General features: G+C 39.3%; 1 protein-coding gene and 1 long non-coding RNA gene across 14 annotated transcripts in view; one reads left to right on the plus strand and one right to left on the minus strand.

Annotated features, from left to right (window-relative positions):
• Nucleotides 1-683, minus strand: part of RNF180 (ring finger protein 180) — a 276,935-nt gene extending 276,252 nt beyond the window's left edge. For 7 of the 13 annotated variants that reach the window (XM_070246212.1, XM_070246221.1, XM_014734852.3 and 4 more), the window contains exons 1-2: nucleotides 548-683; nucleotides 238-332 (exon numbers count right to left, since the gene is read on the minus strand). The gene's annotated coding sequence lies outside the window, so the exon portion shown is untranslated. The remainder of the gene's footprint in view (nucleotides 1-237; nucleotides 333-547) is intronic. The other 6 variants (XM_070246210.1, XM_023625618.2, XM_070246214.1 and 3 more) reach the window with 5 other exon arrangements.
• The window catches only part of LOC111769730 (uncharacterized), a 61,662-nt gene that overhangs the window by 1,113 nt on the left and 45,818 nt on the right, over nucleotides 1-14,731 (plus strand). The gene's annotated exons all lie outside the window — the stretch shown is intronic.

The raw sequence follows: 14,731 nt of genomic DNA on the forward strand, positions 1-14,731 counted from the left end.
CTGATGACCGGCTGCTATTCTGAGCATCATTTTTTGTAATATTATCCCCACCTGCTGGCACTTTGAGATATTGCCCCCAAAAGCCTCTGAAGACGGGAAGCACCACGCTCTGTTTTCACAATTATTAGTTGAGATCTTTGTAGACTATCCCTGCTTGATTCAAGGTAAGGCAATGACACCAGACCCTATTGAAACCTGATAGTCTTGGTTCTTTTGGTTTTCCACACTGTTTAGTACCTTGTAATCTTGCCTGAATGGAGGTTGCAGCGCTGCTTCTGTCAGTTTTGAATGTTCATCATTTTGCCTTCTCTCCTTTCTCAGAATGGAAACTCCTTGAAAGGAAAGTATGTGCTTTATTGGTACTTAATAAATAAACTTGACTGGCTCACTGGTCCAAATAATAATATCTTAAACAACATAAAGAGAACACTAAAATTTCAATGCAACATAATAATTGATGTGCCTCTTTAGAGCCAAATATTCCCTATCACCTCTGTATGACTTGGTTTCCTCCTATACAACAGCACCAGTAAAACTGCAAACTTACCTTGTCTCTTACATCGAGCACCTGGCTGCTCTTCCTCCCTGTTAAACTGAAGCTGCTGCTTCTTGGTTTCCCCTCCCTTTCACTCCTCGATCTGATTTCTATCCTCACTACTCCACCAAACCTGCTCTCACCAGGGCAGCCAGCCAGTGCTTTCTCACTGAATCCAATAAGCACCATTCAATCCTTATTTAATGTGACCTGTTGGAAACATTGTGTACTGTGAACTATTCCCTCCTTCCGGGAACACTCTGTCTCTGTTTTCACAGTGCAGTACTCTCCTGATTTTCGTCTGACCTCCCTGGCACTTGCTTCCTAGTGTTTTCTAGGTCCCCCTCCCTGCCAGGTGCCCTTTAGGGTTATGCTTTCTGACCTCACCTACCAACCCCAGCACTTTATACATTTTTCCTGGGAAATATCATTTACTACCAGGACTTCGTGTAGCGATGATTTCCAACTCTGAATCTGTAACCCAGTTTTCTTCAGTGTTATAGACATTTTCACTTACATGTCTTATAGACAAATCAAAGTTACCACACCCCAAATGGAATATGTGATCTCCTTTGCACACTGTCTTCTGTAGTCCCCATCTCAGTGAACGCTTTCACTCTCCATACTGACGCCCAAGCCAGAAACCTGACTTTCACCCCTTCCTTTGCCATACTCTCCCATTCAATAGATTATCAAATCAATTCTATTTTTCAAAGCTATCTCCAGTCCACCCAGTATTTTCTATACTTACTAATACTTCCTAGTTCCAGCATCATCCTCTTTTTGCCTGGATTACCATTCGCAGTTTTGTTCCCTCTAATCCATCCCAACATTGTTGACAGGGTCATTTTCTAAAAAAAAAGTATGGCTATGTCACTGCCACTTTTAAGAGCCTTTGAAGTTTTATCCTGCCCTCAGGATAAAGTCTAAAGTCTCTGACACAGTTTATAAAGTCCTGCTTACTCTCTAGCCTTAACTCACCATTTCTTCCAGCACACTCTGTGCTCCCACTACACTGTCAAAGGGCGCTTCTGGGAATAGGTTATGCTCTGTAACCTCTAGTAGTTGAACGTGCTGACCCCCTGCCCCCAGAGTAGAGTAGTCCTTCCTTATCTGAGGGTTCAGTTACCCATGGTCAACCTGGTCTACTGTGGTCCAAAAATATTAAATGGAAAATTCCAGAAATAAGCAGTTCATGATTTAAACCTCCTGCTCCATCCTGCCCAGGACATGGATTGTCCCTTTGTCCAGTGTATCCATGCTGTATACGCTACCCTCCCATTAGTCACTTAGTAGCACTCTTGGTTATCAGATCGACGGTCGCAGTGCTTGCGTTGAAGCAACCCTTATTTTACTTAATAGTGGCCCCAAAGCATAGAGTAGTGATGCTGCCAATTCAGATATGCCAAAGAGAAGTTATTATTGTTAATCTCTTACTGTGCCTAATTTATACATCAAACTTTATCAGAGGAATGTATGTATAGGAAAAAACATAGTACATGTGGGGTTCGGTACTATCTGTGGTTTCAGGCATCAACCAGGGGTCTGGGAACATATCCCTCGCAGATAAGAGGGGACTGCTGTATGCCTGCCCTCAATTTGTCGCCATTCACTTGCTTATCTCCTCTTTATTTTTGAGTTTTGTTTTGAGTTTTGAGCTTTAGCTATATGTTACTTTCTTCAGAGGGGACCTTCCCTGACCACCCTCCTTCCCCCGCCATGGCTGTTCTCCCACCTCTTACTGTTTTCATCCCTGCCAGAGCACTGGCTGCGTCCCCGCCAGACTGTAAGCTCCTTAAGGGCAGCCACTGGGTCTTGCTGTATCCTAAGCCCCAAGCGCAGTGCCTGACACAGACGGGGAACACTTTAGATAGTTGTATCCAGTTGAGGTAAATCACCAAATAATCTTTATAACAATTTTTAATACTAACATTCTATGATGCTGAACTACAAAATTTGTGTTTTGGGAATGATTTTCTTGAAGATCTTTTTCTTACGCAAACTTAAAAATGAAGGTTTACAAAGACATGTCTCATGTAGAGTTTCTAATAAGAACTTTCAAAGCAAGCCACCAAGAATCTTTGTTTCTGGAAAGAACTTATTTTTCTTGAATATAAGCAAGGAAAACCACTGATTACACCTCTCATATACGTTTAGATATGCTGGCAGTTGCCATAATGAGGAATAAAGGTTTAACTGTTGTATCAGTTTCCTGCAGCTGCAGATAACAAAGTATCACAAACTAGGTAGCTTAAAACAACAGATGTTTATTTCTTACAGTTCTAAAGGCTGGAATTTTTCAATCAGACTGTCAGCAGGTTAACTTCTTCTGAGGGCTCTGAGAAGGAGAATCTGCTCCATCCATGTCCTTGTCCTAGCTTCTGATGATGGCTGGCACTCCTTGGTCTTCCTTGGCTTGTAGATGCATCGCTCCAATCTCTGTCTCCATCTTCATTTGCCAGTCTCCCTGTCCCTGTCCTCACATGGTGCTTTCTCATAAGGACACCAGTCATGTTAGATTAGGGGACCATCTGCTCCAGTATGACCCCGTGTTAACTTAACAATTTTATCTACAAAGACCTATTTTCAATAAGGTCACATTCTGAGATAGGGGGTGTTAGGACTTCAACATATCATTTTTTGGGGAGACACAATTCAACTCTTAACACCTGTTTTAGAGTACAAACACATGATGAAGAAATATGTTTAGCTTTTCTCAAGGAGAAATCAAAATTATCTGACAAAACCTCATCGTGCTGGTAACATGGGAAGTCAAATCAGAAGTAATCTTTAAGTCTCCAAAGTAACTTACGTTTGTTGAGGGAAGTAAAAACAAAGTTGTATGAATGAAAAGTCAACCTTCACTTCTTGTATTCCATCTCTACTTTGTATCCCATGTACTACTTTGAAGGCTTTGCTGTGAACAGGATGATTTGTGTCCCTCCTCATCTTTCCCCCAAAATATACAATACGTAGGGTGATTTTTCTTCCTTCTTTTTCTTTTCTTTGAAACCTAATGGGAATAGACTATATATCTTGCCATGATACTTGTCCCTTTTACCCTTTTTTACAATCTAATACTTTTTAGCTTTTGCATGGTATTATATAACATAGAAGTCCTGCAATTTATTTAACCATTTTTCTAACAACATTCACATTGTTTCCAGTTTTTACCACTTTGAACAACACCGCAACTGACATGTATTATCTTCTAACACGTGTCCTCATACTGATGTTTTAAGGAATGGAACTTCCCAAAAGTGGGCACGTTTGGTCAAAGGGTTTGTGCGTGTTATACTTTAATGGACTTTTCAAGGTTACTTTCCAAAAGGAAAGGACGTAGCATTTCACCTCCACTGGTATTTTTGAGAATGTCCATTGCCTCACCAACACTAAATGATTTTGTACTCTATAATTTGGGCTAATATTGGGAGGGGAGGGGTGAAAAATGTATCTATTTCTTTTTTTTTAATTGAGATAACATTGGTTCATAACATTAGATAAATTTCAAGTGTATGTCATTATATTTCAACTTACGTATGAACTTCATTGTGTTCACGATCAAAAGTCTAGTTTCCATCCGTCATTGTACAAATTTCTCCCTCTTCCTCATTTCTTTAATTTTCATTTCCCTGACATCTCACCTAAAAGAATGACAGAGTAGATAGTCCAAAGCTGATATGTTAGCCCCATGACATCCTGAAGTTCCATACTAAAAAGAAAGAATTTGGGACAAAAGGGATCACCTTCAGCTGTCTGTTCCACTGAAAGAAATCTATAGAAGTCCCACCCAACCATTTCCAATTGCATTTTACTGACCAGGTCTTAGTCACTTGACCATATCTATCTGAAAGAGGAAAGAAAATGTACGTTTCCAGCCTCGGTAGGGATTCTCAGGCTTTCTCAGATCTCTTCTATGGATACACGTGCTCTGCACTTCTTGTTCTCTCTGGAGAGGGAATTCTTAACATTATATGCCTGCAAAGCCAGGCCAGGGGCTGACAGCCAGGCCCATTTGCTTCTCCTAGAGCCGTGCTGTGTGCACAGGATGTGTGCTCTCTCCCAAACCTGCAGAGTTGGTCTGGCTTTCTGTGAGCACTCACTAACTGTCTGCAAAGGCTCTCTCTCACCATCCTTAAGGACAAGCACAGGGAGCCAGCCACAAGGTGGGGTATGTGTGGGTGAGGAACGCAGAGTATTGGGGGTGCCCATGGGCCAGTTGTGGGGATTTGTAGGCTGGCGTCTCCAGGGGCTCGTAGGTGGGCTTCCCGATGGAGTCCTCAAAGTGATTCGTATCTGCATCCCTTTGGTACGAAATGTTTTGCTGTTCTACTGGCCACTTTCTGCCCCACAGTCACGTAGTTCGCGACTCAGTATAGCGGATGGGGCCAGAGAGGAAGGGGCCCCTTCCTATACAACGGGGGAAGCTCACTCACACGCTCTCACTTTTCCATATGGGAGAAATTGTGGGCTGAGGTCTCTCCTGACGCTGAGCTGTGCTCCCTCCAGGAGAGGTGACATAGGTAAAGTAAAACTGTTCCTCTTACCCTCTTCAATGTGTCCCATCTTGGATTTTCTTTTGCTCCAACAGTGTGCTGGGACTTCTTTCGCTAGACTCTTGGACTGCCACAAAGGCCCTCTTATCTGTAGAGATTATCAAAATTGGTGTTCTTTTGGGGAGAGATGGTAGAAAATTCTTATTTTGCCATGTTGATGACATCATTCCCAGGGCTTCTAATGTCCTCTTCGTGGATGTTTATGTGGTGTCCAATTTTTCACCATTATGAATAATGCTGTAAAGTACATTATTGCTCATTCCTTTTTTTTCTGCAGAAGTGTGAGCATTTCTCTAGGGTATATTACTAGGAGTAGAATTGCTAGATGTAGGGTGTACCTCTCATACTTTACTAGAAATTGCTGAATTGCTCTCAAAATTGATGTAAAAATATACACTCCCACCAGTAGTACAGGAGTATATGAGGGTTCCTGTTGCTCCATATCTGGTATGTTCAACTCTTTTAATTGTTATCAGTTAGAAATAACATCCCATTGTGGTTTTAAAGTGCACTTTCCTGACTACTGGGGTGCTTACATTTAGATTTCTCTTTCTGTGAGTTTTCCATTCACATTACTTTTTCACTGTGTTGTTTTCTTTTCCTTATTGATTTGAAGAAGTTATTTTTTATTCTGGATAATAGATTTTGTTGATTGTGTACAATGTAAATGTCTTCTGCTAGTTGGTGACTTGTCTTTTCATTTTCTTTATGGTGGCTTTTGCTTTGCAGAAGTTTTAGTTTTAATGTAGTCAATGTAGTATTCTTTTCCTTTGTTATGATTTTTATGTCTTACTTCAAACTCTGAGGTAATCATCTTTATGTTCTTTAAAAATTGTTAAAATTTTGTTTTTCATAATTGTCATTAATCTACTTTGTGGTTGACATAATAATAATAATAATAATGTTATTGTTGTTGGATAACCTTTTGTTTTGGCAGCATTATAGATTGGTTCATTCTTCCTCCATTGATTTGTAATTCTTTGAAACATATAAACATCTCAAGTTTCCATATATGAGTAAGTCTGTTTCTGGACTTTCTATTTAGTTTCATTAATTTATCTCTGCATTGACACCAGACTTTTAAAATCACCATTTCTTTTTTTTTAAAGATTTCATTTTTTTCCTTTTTCTCCCCGAAGCCCCCCAGTACATAGTTGTATATTCTTCGTTGTGGGTCCTTCTAGTTGTGGCATGTGGGACGCTGCCTCAGCGTGGTTTGATGAGCAGTGCCATGTCCGTGCCCAGGATTCGAACCTATGAAACACCGGGCCACCTGCAGTGGAGCGCGTGAACTTAACCACTCGGCCATGGTGCCAGCCCCTAAAATCACCATTTCTTTATAATAAATTTTGATATCTGGTAGGCAAGTAGTCTATCTCATTTTTCTTAAATCTATGTAGTCTAAACTTGGCTCTTTGCTCTGCCATAATAGTTTAGAATCAGCTTGCTAGGTTCCATAAAAAACGCAGTGGAAATTGACTAGAATTAGTCTGAATTGAATGCATAGATTAATTGGGGGAGAAGTGATGTCTTTGTGATACTGAATCTTCCAATATAGGAACATTATATGCCCTTCAGATTATAGAAGTCTTTTATATCATCTTTAAACAAAGTTTTAAAAATTTCTTAATAGATGTCTTACAGATCTTTTGTTATTTCCATTCTTTGCATAAATGAATAAGTAAATAACATTTGTTGGTATTTGTCACAAATGTTATGTTTTTTAGAGATTACATTTTCCAATCTTTTGTTAGTGTATAGGACTGCAATTGGTATTTTTAAACTGATTTTATTTCCAGAGTCTTTGATGAAGTCTCTTATTAATTCTAATAATTTGTCAAATTTCTTGATTTTTCTGCTGACATTTATGTCTTTTCTCTTTTCAACCTTAATATATTTATTTTCTTTTTCTTATCAGTTCTTTAAAGATTAGAATTCAGCTGTAACCCTATCTGATCTTTATAATTTTTAGTGGTGAAATGGGTCAGTTCCACAAATGTTAGCTCTGGGGTGAATCCAGGACTTCATAGCACATGTAGGGATTTTCCTCCTCTGATTCTTTTCTCCCCATGATTTCCCCCTACACCCTAACTCTGAAAAGCCTCTTTTTCTGGTCCTCTGGCTAAAAAGCTGGGGTTTTAGCCTCACAGGTGGTCATGCACTTCCTGTGACTGGCTCTGCCTTGTTGTGAAGCTGCTAGAGAAAAGGGGAAGAGAAAAATAATGAAGATTTCCTTTTTCATAGTCTCTGAATAACAGGGACTCCTTTTCTTAGTTCTTCTCAGATTTTTCTCTCAGATGTTTAGATAGTTGTGTAACAGTAACAGCTGCATGTAGCTTCATGACTGAGGCTTGTCTGAGGCAGAGACTGAATAACAAAAACCCAGGGATTCCTCCCAGAGTCTCTGTCATGCATTGACCCCCCTCAACCTACTTCGTGGTCCTCAGGCCAGAAAAAGGGTTTCTCTTGAAGTTTTTTACTATCCACACCCTCTGTAGTTCCAGAGCTCTGGCTGCTCTAGAGTGTATGCCTGGAGGCATAGGGGAGGGGAAAAGCCCAGCAAAATCTCTGCCATATTTTTTTTGAAACAAGACATAAAAATTGTAAAAAGGAAAGAATACTGCATTGACTACATTAAAACTAAAACTTTTGCAAAGCAAAAGCCACCACAAACAAAATGAAAAGTCAAGTCACTAACTAGCAGAAGTTTGTTCTTATTTCCTTTTCACATTCCTCAGATAGTTGCTCGATGCCTCCTGTTCAGGGTTTCTGTTGTAATCATTGAAAGAAAGAGGGTGGAGTTTGCTTCCTCCAGTTTAGCTGGAAACAGAACCTCCATCGAAACGCCTCCTCATGACAGACAGGGGGCAGCACGGCTTCAAACACTAAGTCCTCCCAGGCTCTGGACTGTTTATTTATTTGTTTAGTTATTACCTCCCCACCTACTCTCTTTTCTCCTTCTGGATCTGCCACTACTATTCTATCTGCCATTCCACTGTCTTGTATTTTGTTTATAATTTACATATCTTTGTGTTCATTGTATATTGGGAGTCATTTTTTTTCTACTTTGTTTTCCAAAATAGAAATTTGATTTTATCTGTAAATGTCCTTGTTTAACTTATCCATTTACTTCTAAAGTTGAAACATCATAATTTTAAATTTTAGAAAATCTTTTTTATGTTCTAAATTATCTTCTTTTTTTTTTTTTTAAATTAAAGCTCTCATGTCTTTTCTATCAATTCTTCTTCAGTGGGATTCGCCTCTTTTAGGAGTTTAGCTTGGTCTTTGTCTTAGTCTGTTTGGCCTGCTATAACAAATACCACAGACTGGGTGGCTTATAAACAACAGAAATCTACTTTTCACAGTTCTGGAGCCTGAAGTTCCAGATCAAGTTGCCATCATGGTTGCATTCTGGTAAAGGCCCTCTTCCTGTTTCGTAGCTGGCACCTTCCCATTGTGTTCTCATGTGGTGAAAGGGTTGAAGGTTCTCTGTGGGATCTCTTTTATAAGAACGCTAATTCCATTCATGACCTAAGCACCTCCCAAAGGCCCCATCTCCTAATAATACTACCTTTGAATGTTACTATTTCAATATATGACTTTAGGGGTGACACACACATTGAAACCATAGCAGTCTTCCTCCATCAGATTTTGTTTCTTCAGTGAGTTTTAATTTTCATTACCTGTCTATGGTTTTCTAAAAGTAGTTTAGGATGGTAGGGTCTCCAGAACCAGGAAAATGACATCCGAGTGAGGAGTATGTGTGCAGGGAAGGCAGCCTTCAGCCCTCTCCACAAACCTGAACCTGAGAGCAATTCCACTCATCTTTTTAGGCATCCTTCAGGTCCACTGGGATTAGCTTCCCAGAACAATACACAAGCAGCCACAGCTGGACATGCAACTTCTTTCTATCAAGACTCACAGGCTTCTATCAACTGAATGGCCCAGAGAAATCACAAAATGTTTTTTTTCCCTTCACAACCTTTACTCTTCTGCTCCTCCCTCTCTCTCACCAATTCCCATGTCTGCTCTCCTCTACAGATTGCAGGAGACTACCTTGGGCCCCAGGTGGCCTCTCTAGGTCCTACCCACTTTGCTATTCAGGTTTTTGTGTTATACCATAGAGGAGAATCAGGGGTGTGCCCCAAAGACTCCATCTTCCCTGAATGTCCCATAGGTGCATTCTCATTCCTCAACTGCCAGTTGAAAACTGTTAAATGTCCTGTGAATTTTGTTGGCACTGATTTAAAGTTAACAACCTTGGTTTATTTCACTTGCCAAGGATGATCCTATCTCAGTTACTTTCTTAATTTGCATCAGTGTCCTACTGAGTAATAAAATGTTAACCCTTAAAAGTTATATTCCAAATCTCTGAATAGATCATTTGAAACATATAAATGGGGACATGTTCAATTTTATTTTCACATGTACAGGTCTCTTTTATTATTTTGCTTCTTAGAGTGCCTTAGGAAGATTTAAAATGAGACAAGTTTCTGAAAAATGCTTTCCTAAAATCCCAGACCCATTCCTGTAAGTCTGGCACTTTTCTATTCCAAACAAGCAGTGGCTATAGAACAATTGGTAATTTTTCTGACAGGTGGTAGGAAGCAAAACTTTTACTTTATGGATGGGACACTAAGGCCAGAGAAGAACAGATAACTTGTTTGGTGGTACCATTACACGAAGGTAAGGCTGGGACCCAGACTTGCATGTTGGTCTTCCTGCACCACCACAATGGAGCAAGGAAATGATTTAGGGACAGACACAGTTGATGGACTCAGACAATAGATGAAGAGACAGAGAGGTGAGAGAAAATGTGAGCTACCTTCCATTTTCGTAAGCGTCGAAGATGACTCAGTCCTTCACTCTGGTGAGTGGTGTTTTGAGGAACATAATGTTTCCTGTATGTGGTTCTTGTGTGTACATCTTTTCAGGAAGTGAAATGTTAAGAGCTAATAGTTGGAGAAGGTCTGAACAGGTCAATTTATCACTTCAGATACAGTCTACTCACCATATAGGAACTAGAGTTTTAAGGCACTTAGACAAAGGAACAATATTTTATATTAAGAATAATTGAAATTAATAAAGTCTATGTTTAGCTTCTCAAGTTTCTTCTTTAGTGTTTAAAATAACATTCCCTTAAATTTGTATTTATGCTTTATCAAGTAATCTTACATTCATTATCTTGTTTGATTTTTCCCTGTCTCTTATCTTTTATAAATTAATTTCACCAATATCCAGGATCACACATCTGGAAGGTACACAGTGGTTGATTCTATGCTTTAACTTCTTTTGGCAACAGAAAAACCTGTATTATTATTTTTCTAACAACAAGAACAACAGGACATTAAAAGAGGGTGAAAGTAAGAAGAGAGAATGAAGAACTCCTTATACTCTCTTTACTGTCAAAACATCTTCTAAGGAAAAGATTTGTTACTAGGCACTACTTTTGTGAATTTAAGTTAACATGTTCCCCTTCTCAGGATATTTGCTGAGAAACTTTATGCTTAATTGTGGAAGAAATAATTTGTCTCTATTAATGGAATTTATGCCCTATAAGCAGCTTTAGAAGCCTGTAAGTGGAGCAGTTATTTTGGGGAACATCTAGGGGATTGATTATATTCTGCCCTACTTATACTAACCCAGAGGTAAGATAATTGATGGCTGGAAATATTATTGCATTTGTACTTTCTTAAACGTGTGGTCCTTGTAACCTCATGCTATGATTCTTAAACCAGCTATGGGGAAATTCACAGCCTTCAATGGACATTAAATATTGAATGACATCACCTTTTTATTAGATATATGTGTTGATTCTAAAGTCATTTATTTATGTTTTCCATTGATGTGTTTGCTCTTAACAGAGTAAATCAAATGTTTATGAGAATGGCTGTCATTCTTGATGAAAGGCTGTGCTCATGATAATTGCACAGTCTTATTTCGCTGAGAGGTGCCCTAACTACCTTTGCCTGTGGTTAAGATTTATGGCCAATTTAATGCTTCACGGTAAACGTGCTTTTTCTGCCTGGGCTTGCTCATAAAGAATATCGACCCTGGTCTCTGGAGCTCAATGGGATCTTATGTGAATTGAATTAGTTGGGTGGTTTGCATTTCATGTGAATAATAATTCAAGGCTGTGCAGTAGAATTTCACTTTAAATTGGTTGGGCAAATTCATATTCTCACACAGGTATTCTTCCCAATAATGGTGTTGTTTAGTGGTGCAAATTGGACATAAATATATTGACATCCCAGGCTGGTTTCAAAAAGCTTTTACCTTCTGGTAAATTTGAAGAATGAAGAATGCTGAGGAGAACAGCAGTCTTTTTTTTGAAGAAGAAGACTGGCCCTGAGCTAATATCCATGTCCATCTTCCTCTACTTTATATGTGGGACGCCTACCACAGCATAGCTCACCAAGCGGTGCCATGTCTGCAGATGGGATCTGAACCAGTGAACCCCGGGCTGCCATAGTAGAAGGTGCACACTTAACCACTATGCCACTGGGCCATCCCCAAGCACTCCTTTTTCAAGGAGGTATTCAGAGTTCTTGAAACCATTATTTCCAGATTGTTTCACACCAAGTTGGAAGTGCTTCCATTTGGGCCTCTCCAGCTGAAGCTGGCTATGGTATTTATTCATTCGCTCAGCAAATATTTATTGAGTGCATGCTATGTGCCAAACTCTATTCTGGCTCCTGAGGATACAGCAGCAAAGAAAGCAGGCAAAATCCCTGCCTTTTCAGAGCCTATTTTTAGTAGGAGATGGATTGTAAACAAGGTAAATAGCATGTTACATACGAATCAAGTACTAAGGAGAAAAATAAATCTGGGAAGTGTTGGGAAAGGGATTGCAATTTATATAATGGGACCAGGAAGCCTTCACTGAGAAGGTGGCTTTTGCACAAAGATTCGACCAAGGTGAGAAATAAACCACACGGCTAATTAGGGGAGGATTATTCCTGGCAGAGAGAACTAAGCAGACAAAGGGAACAAGAGTAGAGGGTGAGGTAATGATGGAGGCTAAGGGACCAGATTAGGTAGGCCTTTATAGGCAATATTTAGCCTCTCTTTTCAATTCAAGAGAAACACTATCTAGGGCAAGTAAGGAATTCAATTTCTACTTTCAAAAAATATTACTGATGCTAGGAATGTTTCCTGGATATCAGGAGCCAAGATATACTTCTTCCCATTAGCACAGAAGGATACTTTGTGTTTCTTTTCTTAACGGAAAAAAAGACTAATGTTTGCTTGGCGTTGTGTCTACATTTCCGAATGGAAATTAATTCTTGAGCAGTTGTAATTTACTTGCTTCTCTACTGCTTCTTTCACGTCCATAAAGCAGAAAGCCTTTCTCTCTGCCTTGGGATTACTTTACAGGAAGTTATTATTACTATTCCTATATTATGTTATCTCTTTTGACTCTCTATTGAAACATCAAATAACTGCCTGAGATTCAAGGATTATCGCTTTGAGTAGCTTAATCTCAGTTCCATTTTTGAGATCATTCACACAGTGAGCACTCAATAAATTCCTGACATTGAGGGAAATTCATTCAATCCCGAGTATAGATGACCCAGTTCTCCTTGATCTAATCCTTCATTTAACTTGAACACCAAATACGTGGTGTATTTTCAAGCAGTTCCTATAAGGTATGAATGCTTGGGGAGGATGTTTCTGAAAAGAAAAGCTGGAGGTAGGAGAAGTAGACTCTACCTGCTGAATCTTTCTTTCCTTAAGAGGGCTAACTGCTCCTCCTGACTTTTCCCCACTATCATTTAATTACTGTATTTCTTAGGTATATGGTTTTTCTACTACATAGCACCACAAATAAAGGAATCATCGTTGTTTTATAATCATTATATCCCCAATGCTTAAGGTCATACCTAGTCTATTTTAGGCACTCAAAATATTTATTGAATGAATTAATTCATGAATTTAAATCTAATATATTCCCTTTGAACTCTTCAACCCCTCCAAAATTTTCACCCTGGGAACCCAATTCAGGTTGTTCTGCTTCTTGAGGAAATTAGGTAACTCTAAAAACAGTATAAGCCTGAGATAAGCAAGGGATTGGCAAGCAATAATGCCATCAACATGTAGACCTTGGGGTTTGATTTCTGGAGAAAGCCCATGGAGGCGGTTTATTCAGAGACCTAACCCAGACTAATCTCCTACGATGTGGCTTGGGAAAAAACCAAACAACAGAAGTCAGCAGCAATGATAAAAAAAAATAGGAGGAACCCTGTGACTTAGAACATTGATGTCCTTTTTTAACTCCAAAATCTCTCTTTCCAACCGTTATTCTCAAATCAGAGGTTCCATTTTGCCCAATCTTTCTTTACTGCTTAGAACAGACATGACAGAAACAGCGTGGATTCATGTTAAGTGGAATGGGATGTGAATTCCTGATTCACCAGCTAAGCCAGTTTATTCACCTACAAAAGTGAGATCAAGAGTCCCAACTCAAAGGCTTGTTAAGATTAAGTGAAATAAGACATGTCAAGTTTCAGCTTGGAATTTGGTATGTAGAAGCCCACTGAAGATGTTCCTTCTCTCTCCCTCCAAATGGTGGCCCAGAGGTCACTAATGGCTGTTGTTCCTTTTTTCCTATCTTGTGTACCTATTGGATGTTTAGGATCGAAAGGCTCAGAGTTATATACAGAAGTAAGGTAAGAAATGGAGAGGAAAAAAAAGAAAAGAGACTGAGGGAGAGAGAGGTGAAGAGTCCAGACAAAGAAAGGACAAAATTCTTAGGCAAGCCATGGCTAAGGTATGGTAGGATGATTTAAATAATTTCTTAATACAACTTCTTGCCTCTGATATTTTATCTTTCTAGTTCAATCTTCACACTTCAACCAGAGTTCTCTTCTTCATTGGCTCATGCCATTTCCTAACCCCTTGCCCCCATCTCAAATCCACATTGACATCCCTCTGATAATCCCTATGCTCTCTAACTTTACTGGATTGCTCACTGTTCCCTAAAATACCATGAATTTTTCTGCCTTTATTAACTTGAGAATCCCTTTGCTCAAGGGGATTGCTCAAATCCTACTCCTTCTTGCAGTCTTAGCTCAAGATACAGTGTTCTGCAGGAAGCAGGGTCGGTTCTTCCAGGTAGAATAAGCTGCTCCTTCTTGCTTACTCCTATGGAACTTTGTGCATACTGTGGCTGTTATGTTTATTTTTTCTGCCTTATTCTAATATAGAAAACATGATTATTTTATTTATTTATTTTTGCTGAGAAAGCTTCACCTTGAGTAAACATCTGCTGCCAACCTTCCCCTTTTTTTGCTTGAGAAAGAGTAGCCATGAGCTAACATCTGCACCAGTCTTCCTCTATTTCGTATGTGGGATGCCTCCACACCATGGCTAATGAGTAGTATGGGTCCGTGCTGGGGATTTGAACCTGCAAACCCCGGCCACCAAATCAGAGCATGCAGAACGTTAACCACTAGGCCACTGGGTCTGTCCTTAGAAAGCATGATTATTAATCATCTTAATCTCTGAAGGTATGAGTCTGTATGAGGAAAGAAAAATAATAAAACATGAAAATAGTCACTAGTTAACTGACAAATTGTAATATTAATCCCAACTCTTTCAATTCTTTTCCCCACTTATCATAAATTATATAAATCCATCA

The sequence above is a fragment of the Equus caballus genome, chromosome 21, assembly GCF_041296265.1.
Source record: "Equus caballus isolate H_3958 breed thoroughbred chromosome 21, TB-T2T, whole genome shotgun sequence".
NCBI classification, from domain to species: domain Eukaryota; kingdom Metazoa; phylum Chordata; class Mammalia; order Perissodactyla; family Equidae; genus Equus; species Equus caballus.